The sequence below is a fragment of the Lissotriton helveticus genome, chromosome 10 (assembly GCF_964261635.1).
Source record: "Lissotriton helveticus chromosome 10, aLisHel1.1, whole genome shotgun sequence".
NCBI classification, from domain to species: Eukaryota; Metazoa; Chordata; class Amphibia; order Caudata; family Salamandridae; genus Lissotriton; species Lissotriton helveticus.
The window spans coordinates 1048571395-1048589163 of record NC_136071.1 but is presented as its reverse complement, the minus strand read 5'-3'; the positions used below and the strand labels follow the sequence as shown (position 1 = coordinate 1048589163).

General features: G+C 45.0%; 1 pseudogene; it reads right to left on the bottom strand.

Annotated features, from left to right (window-relative positions):
* Positions 1 to 1058: 1058 nt before the first annotated feature.
* LOC144784167 (dedicator of cytokinesis protein 7-like) lies at positions 1059 to 7576 on the bottom strand (annotated as a pseudogene).
* Between the last annotated feature and the right edge of the window lie 10193 nt (positions 7577 to 17769).

Below are 17769 nucleotides of genomic sequence, written 5' to 3'. Positions count from 1 at the left end.
CCACGCACAGTCACTCTTCCTGCAATATATATCCTGCCTCCCGCGTACCTGCCAGATCACGAGTCGCCGCCGTGCTGCGTTCAGTCACCGCTCCCCCCGAGCAAGCCTTACGCAAGTGCTGGCAGTCTGTGTCACAGTGGGCGCATGCAGTCGTAAATAGCGCAATAACAGCGACCAACGGGTGCAGGCGAACACAGGCCGCGCAATGGAGGCGTCCGCTACTCACAGGGCAGCTGGGTCAACCAGGTTGAGTCCGCCCCCTTCAATGGCTGTGTCGGGGGGGGGGGGAGCAGGCTCGCTACCCGGTCATCAAGCCCCTCAGCCCGGGACGATCTCCCGCAGGCCCGGTGTCTCACCAGCACATCGCTCAGCAAAGCTCCGACCAGTCCTGGGAGGTCGCGTCTACACTCCTACCCGATGCTCAGGAGCTGGACGTTGATTGTATATTCCTTAGTGCCGGTGTCTCTGCTCAGCCGCACAGCAAATCCCAGGCGCGCTGGAGTCCCATTCACCACGGCCTGCACTCCTCGTGGTCCGCCACGGGCCAGAGTAGTTACAGGTCCCAGGCAGCGCGGACATGCAGGCTCCAGCACTTCTCTCGGTCCCGCACTCCCAAGGCCGTATCTCCGCGGCAGAATGTCTGATTGCTCCAAAATTCTCACCGAGTCTGCAGAACAGTACACCACACCGTTGTGCCGAGTTTCAAGGGTTTTGGTGTCGGTGGTAGAGGATTATGAACGGATCTATGAAGCAGGCAGCAGGAGCCTCACTACAGTGCGGCCATTCTGCGTGTGCGCCCCCTAGCGCCCCCTCATTTTGGGAAAATATACTCTACCCCCGGTCCTGAAAATTAAATGGCTACTACCCTTGTTAGATCTGAAGGGCCCCAGGTAATTTTTGAGGCCGAAGAGATTGAAAGAGCTATTGAGCTGACCTTAAAAAATAAGGCTCCAGGTCCCGACGGGGTCCCCGCGGATGTTTTTAAATGTGCCCCAAAGCTGTGGTCTAAGATCCTGTGTAATGTTTTTAACGCTTTAAATCAAAATAATATACCGGCCTCATGGAAAAAATCCATAATTTTTTTTACATTTTTTTTTACGAAGGCTCATTCTGCTAAAAAAATCCCTGTGACACGTAACGGGCAGGATAATTTTATATAGTTGTGGTATTTTCCTATTGAACAGTGGTTGAAGAGCTTCTTTGAGACGATGGTAGTTGCGCTCAAGTTCACGCTGGTATTCCTTTTGATCGGGACCGATCAGACTCTTGTTTTTCCGCAGTGCATCTTCACACCTTTTCGTGAAGTCTTTGAAACAGAGTCGTAGCTTATTATGATGCCTGAAAAGTTTCGGATCATTGAGAATTTCAGAAAGAAAAACCTGGGCAACTTCAAGTGGTCCCTGATTCACAGTTGTTGTCACTACTGAACCTTGCAGAACCATTTGAAGCATCTTAGGATCTGAAGGATCTTGGTGAGTTGCAAAAGCCAATTCTTGTGTCTTTTTCTGCATGTCCTCTATTGCAACTTCAATTGGTGTCAAAATGATCTCTTCTTTGTGAGTGACGTTTATCCTCGTTTTAATATAAGGAAAGGCATGTGATGTGGTGAGGATTGTTCATGAAGGTCCCCATGAGCTCGCCCATCCAGTGTAACTGGTGTACAATACATAAAACGGCGTAAATTGTAGTTTTTTGTCGAAATACGTTATTCTGTCCTTCATTTCATATGTGTCAAAAAATGGTTCCACATAGGTTATCTGAATAAAAGCCTTGTTAGGGTCTAATTTGCATTTATCCACAGGGTTAGAGTCCTTAATCATTTCAACCATATCTTCTCTGAAACGATCACCATAAAATCCCTCTAATCTGTGAGAAATTTCAGCTAATTTGGTTATTGCAGGCTCCTTGTATACAAATTCCTGTTCATCCAGATCTCCAAATTTGGACCCATAAAACCCAACACGGAAATAAGTCCCGAACATTCGCTTTGCATCCTGATGAACAATCTTGCTGAATGCTTCTTGAAGTTTACCATGAATTGCAGAAAGTTTCTTAGCATCTCTATTAGCCTCATGTATGGGAATAAGTACTTTGAAAACTTGCTTGTTCCAGCAATCCTACAAGTCCTGCTTCTGTAAAATACTTTCCAGAACAGATGCCTTCTTCATCTGGAGATACTACATCGTCAGAAACCGCAGATTCTTCCAAAACATTTGAAGAAACATTCTGAAATGTAACACATCCCACAGGAAGATTTTTGCGATCCTCAAGCATGCTCAAGTATTCTGCCACAAGTGCTGCAGAGTGGACCAAACACTGTGCAGCTTCTCTCAGAATGTTTCCCAGCCATGTTCTGTAACCAAGTCAAGCGCAAGTCAGGTGAGGTTTGATACCCCTTCGCAATTCTGTACATCAAATCAATGAGCATCTCTGGGTCTTCTTGGTGTTCTTTCATTTTAACAGTGTCTGAGAGGATCATATGAAGATTGAACACAAGGTCTTGAACCTGATCAGGAGAAGTTGTGTCCCGTAACTCCAGATCTTCTTCAGCATAAGTCAAAATGGTCTTCAAAGAACGCCTTAAAAACTCTTCATTAAATGTCTGTGATGTGCCCACCAAGGATGACAGTGACATAGTCACCTGCATTTTCACTCTGGCAAAATTATTTCCAATTTCAAAGTTTTGTCTCATTAGGAGGTAAAGCGAGGCGCTGGCACGTGATCTTATTGAACTGATGCTACTGCTGCAGTGTCGGAGCAGTCTTAGACATAGGTCAGCACACTGTTCTGTTTCTTCTTCGAACAGGAGCTCAGGAAACATAGAAACCAGGGCCCTCTGCGTAGCAAAACAATGTTGCAAATACAGTGCACTTTGATTGCAAGCCATACTATGCAGGAGAGATTTTAGCACCCCACCAAGTATACTTTCTTTGGATTCTGTCACAGAAACTGTCTGTACAATTATTTCCAGCGTGTCCAAAACAATCAGATTGGCTTCTGTTGCAAGATTTCCATCTATAAGTGCTTCATGTTCTAACTCTGCCCTTGATTTGTCAAATTTTTCTGTATTTTGGCGCCAATGAGTCATATCTTTTCTCTACCTTAGATTCTCTTGACTTCCGAAAGCACTTCTAGAGGGACTTCTTTCTCTGCTTCGATGCACCATCTCTTGTCTGGCACCTATACTTCCAAGTATCGCTTCTTCCAGTTTTGGTCGCATGTCTTTTGATTTCTTGAACGTTAAGCTGTTCATTCTCTCAAAAGCCTTCTTCCCCTTGTATTCAAAGCAGGAAACGCAGAGGTAAAGCAAATCCAAGAGTCTATTGAGGCGGAGCACAGAGAGGTCTGTAAACCATTTTTGGAGCACAGTTTCATCAGCGTTCCTCAAAACCCACAGCAGACAGATGAGCAGACTTCAACTGGATTCCCCTGAAAACGTTGCGTGCTGCCTCGCGGGCGTTGAATTGAGCAGAAAGCTGGTGGGTCGGGTTAGTTGGGGAACAGAAGTCCCTGTGATTGCCATGGCGACTGTTTGACTTATCATGCTTCCACCATCTGCTTCGTAGTTATCAGAAGATACGCCTGGCCTTCCACGCTGATTATGATTCTCTGTGAAGTCGTAGAGCTTGGGGAACGTCTCCATTACAATGCCAATCAGGGGAAGATACAGCAAGGCCACGCGGGCCTTGACCTCCGGGTCAGAGTACCTGGGATCCGAGTCATGGCTGGACAGCAGGTTGTGTACCATGTTGATGACCTTCTTATGCAATCCAAACAAACCCTCAGCCTCAGGATCAAGAATGACAGCCAGTTCAGTAAGCACAAGTCCTGCCAAGTAATGCTTCTGGCGGAAAGGCAATGACAGTTCAAACATATTGGCAATCTTCTGGTCTTGGATAATCGTTGAAAATCCATAACTCTGAGATGTTGCAGAAGAAACAGATGGCGATGGAGAGGAAGGTGGTGTGAGCAAACTGCTTAGCAGGTTTAGGGGAACATAGTGTTCATGGCTGCAGACAATAAGGAGGAAGTCCAGTCTCAAAGACACTAGAGTACTTGGGTTTGGCAACAAATAAAGCTTTGCAGAAACCTGCTTATAATAGGCCTTCACCAGGGTAAAGACAAACCCTCTATCCATGATAGAAAACAAGTCATTGAGAAAGAAGGCAAGACTTATGTTGAGACGTTCAATCATCTCTGTATCCTTCTGGAATCGGGACACAATATCGATAGCCATTGTGCTGACCAGGGCAGTAATGTCATCCAGAAAGCGCTCAGGAAAAGGAGTCTTTCTCGGGGCTTCAAGTTTGTCAGCAAAGTATAAATGATGCACCATACTTTTTACCATGAGCTCAAAGAAGAACCATCCTTGTTGAAATGCTGCTTCATGGACACTGCCACTGCATACAACCCATTGTAATGCCAGCTCTTCATGGAAAAGCTTTTTGGTTGGCACGCGTCCTGTAAGTGTTTGTAAGAAGCTTGTCGTCTCTGTGTGCGATGACATGCGGTTACAACGCGGATCCATGGCCTGCACTGCGTCAGCACTTGCGCTGGGGTCGGAGGATCCCCATTGTGCACCCTTTGGGCCGCCAGTGTTGACCCAGGAATTGGAGCGGTCTAACCCCTTACTGCCAATGATAGACCGCACTTCATCATCTGGGGATGTTGGGGTGCCAGATATATCTGGATTGCTATTGCTTAGGCTCCGCAAGCGATTTATATTGAGACTTGCTGGCCTTGCTACTGATCGATCCATTGTGGCATAGTGCATTGATCCTCCCAGGCCACCAGGACCTGGTGAGGGAGAATTAGGATCCGTATTTGGAAGGCGGAATACATAATAAATGTATGATGCAAGAAGGTTGTTTCGGCCATGCTGGTCTTGGTTACTTTCCAGGTTTTTGTGGAGTCTGTTCACAATCGATGCCATTGCTTCAAAGGACGCCTGACCTAGGTTGACTATTTGCCCCGCGATAATGGGAGGTCTCACAACCAGAAGGACCAGTTTGTCGAGTAAGAGATGAAGAAATCGTACCACTGGCTCCAACTGTGATGAATTCAAAGCTAAAATACTGCTCTTCAATTCATTCTCCAATTTGTTTTCCATAATTCGCATGTCTCCTATTCGAACAGGGAACATGTGCTCATCCAGAGCATGAACAAGTGCAAAGAACTTGTCAAGTGAAGCATCCTGTGTGTGAACAGAGGAAGCTGCAACAACCTCTACACTGAAAACTCCTTTATGATTGTCCACCCATTTCCTTCCAGGAAGGGGTACCTCAGGAGAAAGTACAGAGTAGGCCTGTGGTGGTTTTTCCAAAGAAACAGGCAGGCAAAATGGACCAGTCTTGAAACGTCCATATTGTAGCATCGGTATCCATGTGTATCCCACAGGAGTCTCTAGAGGTGTGTTCTGTTTCTGTTGGCAACTGACGTGATAGAATGTGAAAAGCAAGTGGTGATGGTCCGTTAACATGGCAGGGAGCTTAATCTTTATCTCTTTGTGGAAATCAGGAGATCTGTTATGATAAACAACGCCTGTGTATGCTTCTTTTGAACATTCTGGACAGCTTGATTTGACAAATATTACCGGCATTGCATTGCTTGGATCTTCTCCATACATGAACTGGACCTTTACAGTTATGTTTCTTGCAGAACCTTGTCGATTTGCAAAGTTAAGGCTTTGTGGATATACATACAGAAGATTCCTGTAAGTCGTATTTGGAACATATACATCTCTTGCAGGAAACTCCAAGATCTCCCGCGTAGGTCTCACTCTCGTATCAGGATAGACCTTAACTTGCAGTAACTCAGGAGTTAGGCAGTAGCTGGGGTTCTCAGGGCATGGAGAAATATCCAACTTCAACTGGGCTGTAATTGGTCTTAATCTCCGTAAAACAGAAGATGGTCATTTCATATCCGCAAGGAATTTGTACAAATCTTCATCACTTAACCGATCTCCTTCCTGCTTGAAGAAGTTTGTGACAGTCAGTGTGGCTGGTCTGAAGCCACTCAGGTTACAGGCATCATCTCCACTAGTGGTTCTCTCTAGTGAACGTCTTCCAACAATACTGGAATTCCTCCTCCCCGACCATGAACCTTTGCGCTCCGATAGTTTGTTTTTCTGCAACATATTGCTCCAGGGACTCCCAGGTGTCAAATTGTATTCCTGCTTTTCTGCAGGACCAATTTCAACTTCTCCTGAATCTCTTTCCAAACTTCCAGCGCTGCTCACAATATTCATTAAATGAATTGCTGTCCACGCAAATGGCATGCGGTACTTTCCCAATCTTTGGCAAAACTGATCGGCTTGGCCTTTAATTTTTCTAATTTCTCTTTATTCTTTGCTGTGCCCGCTTCCTTGAAAATCATATAGGGCTCTGCACATTCACCAATATCGCCTTGTTGTAAAACTTTTTCCAACTTTATTACAAGGAACACATCTTGAGAAGGATATGTAATGGAAAACACAGCAAATCTAGCCAGTGTGCCAATGGCAGCAGAAGGCACATAAGTGCGGAGCATTCCTTTAACTTGTTCAGAGTTCAAGAAAAAGTAAAAATTCTCTGAAATCTTTTTCTTTTCCTTGGCATCATATAAAGCCAAACTAGCAAATATGGTCTCTATTTCAATTTCAAACTTAAGGGTTGAACATTTCACCAGCAGTCTCTGACCAAAATGTTCTTTTGGTATTTCAGGAACACAAAGTCGCTCGATTGGCTCCTCCTCATCAGGGATTGGGTGTAATCCAAAAAGCTCTTTGTGTCTGCTTGCTTTTCTTTGCTCCTCGTTTATATGGTCAATTTCTTCATTTGGCGTTCGATCAAGTAGATTGGGAAGCAACGAATCAGGAAGGGAGTTTTTCAAGTCAAACATGCTACAGGCCCAGCTACCCCGTGGAGTGTCATCAATAGACATGGATCGCCTTTTCAGATCATCCTGTTCATCCTGGTAACAATTATTATCAGGAGCTTCATCGGACTAAAAAACTTGTCTTGGAAGACCCTTCTGTCGTTCCTTCTGTTTGTCTAGTGTGTTAGGGTTGAATCCCATACCAAGTTTGTGATATTTCCTATTTACAATGGCCCAGTCTTCGGTGTAACTTCTTACACAATCCCTAACATGGGGATCCGTTTCACCTTCCTCAGGTACTGCAGATACAACTGTTCTACATTCTTTGGGAGTATATACAACCTCAATATCATCCGTAGGAAATTCCAGCATGTCTCTTAAAGGGCCAGAGTCCATTGAAAGAGGATGTGTAAAAAGATAATCTTCCAAATCCACTGGATCTACAGCTTCAGTAAGTGGAACACTAGCATGATGAGATGCATTACTTCCAATATTTATGTTCTTGAGCAGTTGAGGAGAGCTGCCATACTGTCCGGAGATTTGCTTCCTAACTTCAGCCGCAACAGTTACTAGCATGATGAGATGCATTACTTCCAATATTTATGTTCTTGAGCAGTTGAGGAGAGCTGCCATACTGTCCGGACATTTGCTTCCTAACTTCAGCCGCAACAGTTCTGCTGATCTTCTGTGCGAAGGCGCGGCGCTCCACCATGGCTGCGGCCGGGATCTCGCGCCGGTGCCCCGGGGAGCGGGGAGGGAAGGCAGCCGCTCTGCGGCTCGAAAAAGAAAAAAAATCCATTATTATCCCAGTATTTAAAAAGGGAGATAGGCAGGACCCCTCTTGTTATAGACCTATTTCTCTAATAGATTCCTCGGTCAAAATTTTAGGGCGGGTAATCTTGCACAAACTTATAGACTGGGTCAATGACAGAGGGCTCCTGTCCAACCTACAATAGGGGTTTAGAACGAAAAGGAGTACATTAGACCAATGCCTTAACTTGCAACTGTTACTGGACAAATATACTAAGGCCAAAGAGGGGTCAATGTATTTGGGGTTCATGGACCTCTCTTCGGCATTTGACCTTGTAAACCAGGTGAAGTTATGGCAAATTTTAATTAACATGGGTCTTGATCGGGCCTTAGTGGATCTTTTGGCGGATTTACATTCTGGCCTCTTGGCCTTCGTCAGGGTTACTGCTGAGGGGCGCTGTACTAACCATTTTAACTCGGAAAGGGGGGTCAGACAAGGGTGCATCCTGGCCCCCCTTCTTTTTACGGTATATATAAATGCCCTAGAACCTGCACTTAAGGAGGCTACCCTTGACATACCACGTATAGGGGAACTGGGTATCCCAGTTCTCCTGTACGCGGATGACGCTGTCCTTCTTTCACGGACAGGGGTTGGATTACAGCGGCTTTTGGATGTATTTGGGAACTTTATGGGATCCCTGGACCTTAAAATAAACGTAAAGAAGTCCCAAATCATGATCATGGGGAAGTGCTCTAGGAAAAAGCAGTCTAAAACTTTTTTCTGTTGCAAAGAAGAACTTAGTAGGGTGCCCACATTCCCTTACCTGGGGATTACATTTGATGAGAGAGGGAATTGGGGTCCGCAGCTTAAAAATAGAAATATCTCCTTTGCAAGAACTACCTCTGCACTTCAGGGTTTTGCAAAAAAACTTGGGCCTATAGTAGCACTAATGAAGATCTATAAAGCAAAATGCCTCCCAGTAGCCACATATGGTAGTTCAATATGGGGCTATAGTTCCCCAGATTGTTTACAGGTGACTGAAAATACATTTATGAGATCTGTCCTATCAGTGCCACAGTCCACGCCCTCATACACTATCCATTCTGAATTGGGGGCGGGCTTTATCTCTGACATGATAAGAATGGCTCCTGTAATATGCTGGATGAAGACCTGGTTGAACCAGGAAATCTCCCTGAACCATATTATCATGAAAGATTGTCTCCTATTAGAAAATTATAGTAAGAGTGAGTGGCTGACTTACATTAAAAACAGCCTGTTTAAACTAGGGAGACCGGAGCTTTTCTCCTCACCAGAGTCAATAAGACCGAAGGACATTGCTCTAATTAAGGGAGCAATGGCAGATTTGCTGTCTCTGGAGAGAGAGGAACGCAAACTAAAAAAACCTACTGTAAGGGCCAATCTTATTATTGCTAGCTCATGCGGTCCCGAAATCTACCTTAATGTGGTGAATCGTCCTTTCCATAGGCTTCTTCTAACCCGTTTCCGTTTTAATTTGATACACCTGAACTTAGGACTGTTCCCTTCTTGGAGTACCCCCGAAAAGGCATTGCCGTGTTCCTGTGACAACTTTTCCACTCAGAACACATTGCACTTTTTGATGTTCTGTAGTCACTACACAGAATTAAGGATGAAATTCTTGGCCCCAATACTTAAGGAGGGGGTTTTTTTGCAGGTCAAGCCTGCACTCTTGTACTTGCAATTGTTACAGTCCCCTAGGATCATTTTTCACGTTGCAAGTTTTTTGGTGGGTGCGGTAAGGATTAGAAACAGGAAAAATTGTCTGACTAATTGTACATAAATGAATTTGGATGTAAATAAGTATGATGTCCGTACTCTAAAAAGTGAAAAAGTGACAGGGAGGGCAATCAAATGGGCCAATGTTCTTATTCTATTTATTGTGTTTTTAATCTATGAAATCTTTATTTTATGAAAAATCTCCGGAAATTGTTTAACGGGCTTATGATTTAGTTTTTATTATGTATAAAGAATGTATTTAATTGTATGCTTTGTATTGTTCCATCGTCTTTTTATGATATTGATTTATCGAAATAAAGTATTCTGACTGACTGACTGACTAACTGACTAATCAAGGTACTCTCCCATTAGGAGCATCCAAGTGTTCACACCTAATGCACTGGGACCCACCTAGTCTTTTCAGGGGGATATATTACTGGATATGAACCAGCAACAACATATTATATTAGAGGAAACACTAAGCTAGGCTTTCTGTGGAAGGCATGGGCATAGTTTGAGCTGAAATAGTGACTTCCCTTTGTAGTTCTGGTGCATCTGTTGTGGGAACAATGGTAGAACTGGGAGGCATAGGACAAATTAGTATGGCTCGTACAAGATCTTGCCAAATAGGTGTGTTCGTCCGAGGAGCTTTGGAAATATTGTACACAATAACCTAATTTTCAGATCAGGAAATAATGTTAAAAAGGCATAATGGGTAGCTTTAATTTAATGTTCAATATCTTGCAAATTAATTAAAAAAATATAATTTGGATTAACTAAGATAATGTTATGAACCACACAGCCACACTGAGCTGTGGAAGCTATGGTCTTCAAGCTTAAACTCACACAATGGAGGCAGAATACTGACTGCTTTGTTTATTGACTAGCAGTCCAAAATGCATGCTGAGTTTCTTAGCACATCCACATTTTAATCCTTCAGGGTACATTTTCCCCTTGCTAAGAAAAGACAAATAGCACATCAACAGAAGTGGCTTGTGACTCTGTGAACTTGTTATAACTCAAGCAGAATGATTGCTCCAGTTTGTCAGTTTCTCTTAAAAGATTTTCAACAAAACTACATGATATCCTACAAGGGACTTATAAGGACACTGGCCTATGAACAAATAGGGGCACGGATTGGTAATAGCTACTGTCATGATAGGCAACTTTACTTTTAATGATTGTATTTATTTTGGTCTTTATTTCAAAGACAGTGTTGGTACAGTACCATTGCATTAAGCTCACTACAGCAGATGAAGACAGTGGAATTTGTCCCAGAATATTGTGGAAGCCAAAGCAGAATACATCGTAAAGACTCAGAACATCATTCAGAGTTTAGCAGAAGGGAAACAGACGCCCTATGTCATTTAGAGATAGGGGATAGAAGTGGACAATGTGTCACAAACTAAGGATCCCCCCACCAAGGACCGCAGGAGTCAGATTTCTAATCACCTAGTGCAAGGACTGAGTTCAATATACCAACACAAATTAGATATCCAGTTGGACTGGGACCCATACACAACCCAAAAAACAATACTGCAAAGGTGGTGTTTTTTAGTCATGATTAGTCCCTCAAGATGAGCTTGGGTTTGATTAGACACAATATTGAGTTAAAAATATCACATGCACAAAATATCTTGCCAGGAGTATCAAGGACAAAAATATTGTGAAAATAAGTTTCTATGGGTAAGCACATTTCTACTACACTTAACTCCACCAATATGTACCTTGATGCAGGTTGCAAGTAGGTAGTTATATTTAGGAAGTAGTTTCCATAGGAAAAGCATTTTTTGACTTGCCTGTAACTTTGGCGTTGTTTGACCAATCTTTCTGAGATTTTCCAAATAAAGTGTCAAATTAGGTTCAGTGTGGGAGGGCGCTAGAGGGCGCACAGCGGAATGGCTGCCTCTTGAGTCAGCTCCGCCGTGCAGGTTAAAATCACGGGCAAAAATAGCGGATGGCAAGTACATCAATGACATCGGGTGGCACTAATCGGTGTCGGAAAGTACAGCGGCCACAATGACCGAGCTCCGTTGGGTGTAGTATTACACGGCGCTCTGAAATGAGGCTCGAGGGCTTGCATCTCTGAAGGCGGTGTTGGATAAAAATGGTTGAGACACGGAGAACGTACCCACAAGCGAACTAAACCCCAGGGAAGCGGTAGGCACGAACGAAATATAACGATCAGGACACCAGCGGAATTACCAGTAAAGCGCGACAGGAGCTGTGTGGCCAAAGCAGCGGTAAAAGCAGCAAGCTCGAGGGGGTCCGAAATCACAGCGAGAACACAAAGGAAGTTCAAGATGGCGGCGCCCATGGGAAGATGGTATGTGAGTACAGCGCTGTGAAGGGCTGCGGTTGAAAAGGGGTCACTATCGTGCCGACCTGGGAGGGATGAGCGCAGCAATCGAGCAATCATTGGGCATATGCAATTTAACACTAGTGCTCCAACTTCACGGGCAATACCGAGCGGCATCGGCACTGATCGCAAGATGGTGGTGCCTATGAGTGTACGGAGCGGGAGGACAATGATGAGATGGGAAGCTGGAGTTAGTGAGTCACCATCAGTCTGAATTGGGGTGAAGGTGCACAATAATCACGCAAACGCTGGGACACTGTGCAGGCAAGAACTGGGGTACCACAACAACGCGCCACTACGGTTGCGAATTGGCCAGGAACCGCCGCCGCAGGCAAAATAACGCACCGAGGGAGAGGTGACGGGACACAAAGCAAGGAGCACTGCAGGTCGAGTGCAAAAAAGTCATCACATCACCCCCAGCCGCGAAACGAGCGGAAAATAACCCAGGGGCGGCAAGGGACTGGCTGATCACAGACCGCGCACTGGGCGGACCCCTACCAAATAAGAAGATTATCTGGAAACATAAGGGCATGGAGCCGGGGAAGTTCACAAAGGGCACGAATACCAGACTACAGTGTACAAGTTACTCGGGAGAAGTGGTTTACAGTGAGGAGCACGGCAACAAATCAGTGAGATACGATACGGCTGCTGACCGTGAATGAGCACACTAAACCCAGCTGCAGGAGAGTCCATTAGTGGCATACGGTGGAACCAGTGGGAGATTGAAAGCAATTACAAAGTACATGGCCCCCCCATACAAGGAGTTCCTACGACACATTCACCATGGGCAAACTGGACAAAGTACAATCCAAACTGGCCTTTTACACCAGGAAATCTGCAAAGGGATCAAATGCGCACTCAGATACAGAGCTAGACAATGATGCAGAGCCAACCAATGTAATGGAGCAAGCCCTGAAAGCCATTCAAAAAAGTCTACAAGACGTACATGGCAAGCTGGACACCATCACGCAGAGAATCGATAATATGGCAGAAAAGCTTGACAAACACGGCGAACGCCTCGAGGAAGCTGAAACTCGACTGTCTGCGGTGGAGGATGAATCTCGCACTACCACGCAAAAAAATGCTCGGAAATGGAAAGGGTACTAGAGGTAATTAAGAACAAATCCGAAAAATTAGAAGCCAGGTCCCGGCGCAATATTGTTCGAATCGCGGGACTACCGGAATCGACCAATACTGGTAAAATGGAGAGCTATGTGGAAGACCTGTTAAAAAACATATTTGGGCCTGAGCAACTGTCCACAGTCTTTATAGTAGAACGGGCTCACAGAACCCTTGCGCCGAGACCGATAACAGGGGCGCCACCACGACCAATAGTTGCACGCCTTCTAAATTACAGAGACAGAGATATTATACTGAAACTAGCAAGGCAGAAAATAATCATCGAATATCAGGGCAATAAATTGGAATTCTATCCGGACTTCACGATGAATGTCCAATTGGCACGAAGAGAATTTGCCCCTGCGAAGCAGAAACTCAGAGACATGGGTATCGAATATGCGATGCTGTAGCCTGCTAGACTGAAGATGTCTAAGGAGGGAAAAACTGTGATATGCCAGATGCCATAAGAAGCACTGGATTACATTAAAAAACTGGGTCAGCGGCGACGGGAACAACAAAGAGCTGAACAGCAACAGAATTCGAAGTAAATGTAAATTGATATAGAGAATTGAGACGGGGACCTACCACCTACTTCGGCAAGATGTCGAGAGAAACTATCAGTCGATACCTAGAGAACAGTAGTAAATAAATTTCAGGTAGCAGACATTGGGAATGGTAAACTATATATTACGAGAGGTGGGCACAGGCGAAAGCTCAACTGTAGCACAAACAGGACCCACGACATGCTTGCTATCTCACGGATCGGCTTCCTACAGTGTTAGTACTGCAAAATGGGTATATGAGTGAGACTTGTAGTGTTTGTAGGATCTGACGAACAGGTGGAGCAGGCGGGCCTGCACAGCACTGAGGTATTGGGCCAAGACATATTCCAGTGCAGGGGACAACCTCGTAACAGTCACTGATGAGATGATCCACTCTGTGAAGAGAAATTTGCTGGAAGGCCCACAATGTACTGGTATAAGTAATCAATGGTGGCAGCACTCAATCCTCCGCAAAAGGCTGGGTGGCTCTGTGGGAACAGTCGTAAAGCTCTAAAGGAGGCTGCACTAGATGTCTGTAAATGTGTTGATTTAAAACAGTTGTTGATACTCGCTTTCATATTGCTAACATGGCCACATCCACTATGTTGGATGGAATTGTGTGCCCTAGGTGGACCCCCCAAGAGGGTGTTCCCCTACCACAGTTATGAAAAGTTGTATGTTTACAGAAGGGAGTGTCTTTGGCATGTTTGGGATGCTAATGTGGGTGGGGGGAGGAAGGGAGAGGGTGGGGTTGTTTGGTTTGATCTACAGTTCATGGAGCTACATACTCTTCATTCTCGAGAGGGGTCCTAATTCTATTCCGAAAAGGATTAAACTTCAAAACGGAACAAGTCCACATAGACAGAGAAGGGCGGTACGTGGCAGAGACAGGCGCACTGAGAGGAAAGAAACTAAACTAACTAAAAATATACGCACCAAACACAGATGATCCAGACTTTTACCATGCACTCTGGCTGAAACTAAATGACCTACCAGACGTCCCATTATTGTGGGGCGGTGACATCAACGTAGCCCTAAATGCCGAGGTAGATCGTTCATAAGCATCGGCAGAAACGCACAGACGTGCGTTAATAAAACTTAAAGACATTATACAGGACAAACAACTAACAGATCTCTGGAGACTGAGACACCCGACACAATTAGAAGCTACGCATACCACGGCGGCACATAATAGTTGGTCTAGAATAGATTACTGGCTGGGCTCATTAGATGTGTCACAGTGGGTGGACGATATAACACGCCAACCCCGAACACTATCGGACCACAATCCGGTGGTATTAACGATCACACTTCCAAATTATGTTCCCCCTCCGTTTAGTTGGAGATTCAACGGAAAGGCATTACTGGACCCGCTCTACAAGGAGACCATTAGGAAAGCAATTGTAGAATATTTTGAGTTAAATGCACCCACCACGGAAGACCCTGGGTTACTATGGGAAGCTTTCAAGGCAACCATTAGGGGAATTTGCATCAGCACGAATGAGGGTATACTGCGCGACTTGAGACAACAACTGACAAAACCTGAAGCTAAAATACGAGATTTGGAACTTGAATGTGAACAAACACAAAATTCTTCCATTTTAGGCAAAATCAGAACTGAGATTACTGAATATCAAATATGTGCGGACGAGGAACTTCACTATATCACGAAACGACAGGTAGCAAGAAGATACAGGGAGGGGGGCAGGCCGGGTGCAGTCTTGGCAGCCAAAATATGTGCACAGAAACCACCACCTGTGGTGCAGGCGGTGAGGGATGAGAGGGGAGAGTTACGACACGACACGCAGGGGATTCCGAGGGAATTTAGGCATAAGTTTGGGAAACTATACACTGCAGAACAAACAGCGACAGCGGAGGAAATAGCACAATATTGTGACGATGTGGCCCTAGCTTGGCTCTCTGAAGCACAGAGGAATTATCTCTCCCTGCCCGTAACATTTGAGGAGGTCACTGAGGTCATTCAATCTCTACCAAATGGAAAAGCGCCTGGACCTGACGGGTACACAGGATAGTTTTACAAAACCTACCTAGACATATTAGCACCGCATTTAGTAGCAATGCTAGGAGACGCACATGAGAAAATGATGTTGCCACAAACGTTAAGAGAAGCTATGATTCTAGCGCTTTTGAAACCGGACAAAGACCCAGAAATGTGCAAATCTTATAGGCCATTGTCTCTAATAAATGTAGACACCAAAATATTATCCAAACTATTGGCTACCAGGTTGCAACACCTGATGACTAAATTGATTTTACCCGACCAGTCGGGGTTTATTCCAACGCGCTCAATGGCCCATAACACCAGAACCCTATTTGCGGTCTCCCACTACTCAACCAAGGCAGCTGTGGTCTTATTAGATGCTGCCAAAGCTTTCGACACCATAGCATGAACCTACCTTCACACGATATTGGGCAGAATGGGATTCCCTCTAGTATTCCTCCAATGGGTAAAATTATTATACACCGCACCCACTGCGCGCATTCAGATCAACAAATACATTTTGGAGGCATTCTCTATAGAAAGAGGCACTAGACAGGGATGCCCCCTGTCCCCCCTGCTATTCGCTATAGCGCTTGAGCCCCTGGCCTGTAAGATAAGGCAAAGACATCACTACTCAGCGTTGCAATTCCCCCAGAGACCGCTGCACATATCAATATATGCGGATGATATGTTGTTATACGTGAGAGACCCTGCTGATAGTGATAACCCTAATTAGTTATTGAGGGAATACGTTAAATTTGGGAGACACTCAGGACTAGGGATTAACTGGGCAAAATCATCGATTATCCCACTAACTGACAATACAACCCCGTTTCAAACAGAATATCTGCTAGACTGGCAATCTGATCCTATGAGATACTTAGGGTTGTGGTTCCACAGAGACCCAGAAGTAGTGGTCCGCACCAACTATAGAAGAGTAGTATCAGCGCTAGAAACAAAAATAGATAGATGGATACAACTGCCTCTCTCTTTAGCTGATAGGATGGCAATTGTGAAAATGGTGATTCTGCCCAAACTGATATATATTTATTTAACAATATACCAATAAAGCCCCCGATGGCGGTGTTCCGTGAAATAACCTCTATGACGCTGAAACTGATCTGGGCCGGGAAAGCAGCTAGAATTGATTTGCAAGCACTGACATTACCATTCGCACATGGGGGTTTCAAGGTCCCTGATTTCCTATTGTATTATCTGTGCGCTCAGGCCCAATATGCCCATTTTTGGTATCATAAGGTCCATTTCCTCACACATGTGGCAATTGAAGAGGGAGACGCATTCCCATCCCATTAGATGCAATATTATCACACAAACGACCCCCTCTGCACAAACAAGACATAAACACAAGAATGCTCATGAGCGGGCGGCCGCGCATGCGCATTAGTATCCAAGACGGCGGCGCCGGCGGCACGATAACGAGAGGGAGCCCTGGGGACGCAGCGGACAAGGTAAGTGGTTTTATATAATTCATTTTTAAGCTAATTTAAGCATTTAGGGAGGGCGGGAGGGGGGCGGGAGGTAGGCGGGTTGCGCGTAGTGGGGCTACGCGAAGTGCGTGGGTGGGCGTAGTTTTTTGCCCACTTCGCGTAGCTTCGCGAAGACCCACTACGCCCACTACGCCCAGGGTTACTCACAACCCCCGATCCAAAGCACTTAGGGGCCCGATGTAGGTCGCTAAATACCGGTCGGTAACGGCCGATTTCGGCCGTTACCGACCGGTATTTGAAGATGGAGATGTAGGGGGAAGTTAAAATACAGAATAGGTAATTTTACAGATTCTGTAACTTACCGAATCGGTAAAATTACCGATTCTGTATTTTGACATGTAGGTAGCACTTACATCAGTGCTACCGGGGTTTAAGAAGTCGTTATTTACCACCAACTAGAAGTTGGTGGTAAATAATGAAAACCCTTTCAAAATCATTTTTTTTGCTTTTAAAACGGTGCCATGTTGCAGACATACATGCCTTAAGGACATGTATGTCTGCAACATGTGCACCCATGCACAATTGAGGGGTGCAACAGGGTGTCAAAGTGACACCCTGCCACCCTTCAATGTTTCTCTCAATTACTCAATCGGTATTTACCGATTCGGTAATTGACATTCATTCCTATGGGCCTACAGGCCTACAGGCCCATAGGAATGAATGGCAATTACCGAATCGGTAAATACCGATTCGGTAATTACCGAATCTTACCGATTCTGTAATGAATTCAGTAAAATTACCTAAATTCCGATTGCCAGTTCTTAAATACCAAATCGGTATGATTCGGTATTTAAGAATCGGTAATCTGGGATTACCTACATCGGGCCCTTAGTCTCCAAACTTTATGTGGCAATACAGGCTGAAATAGGTAATACAGC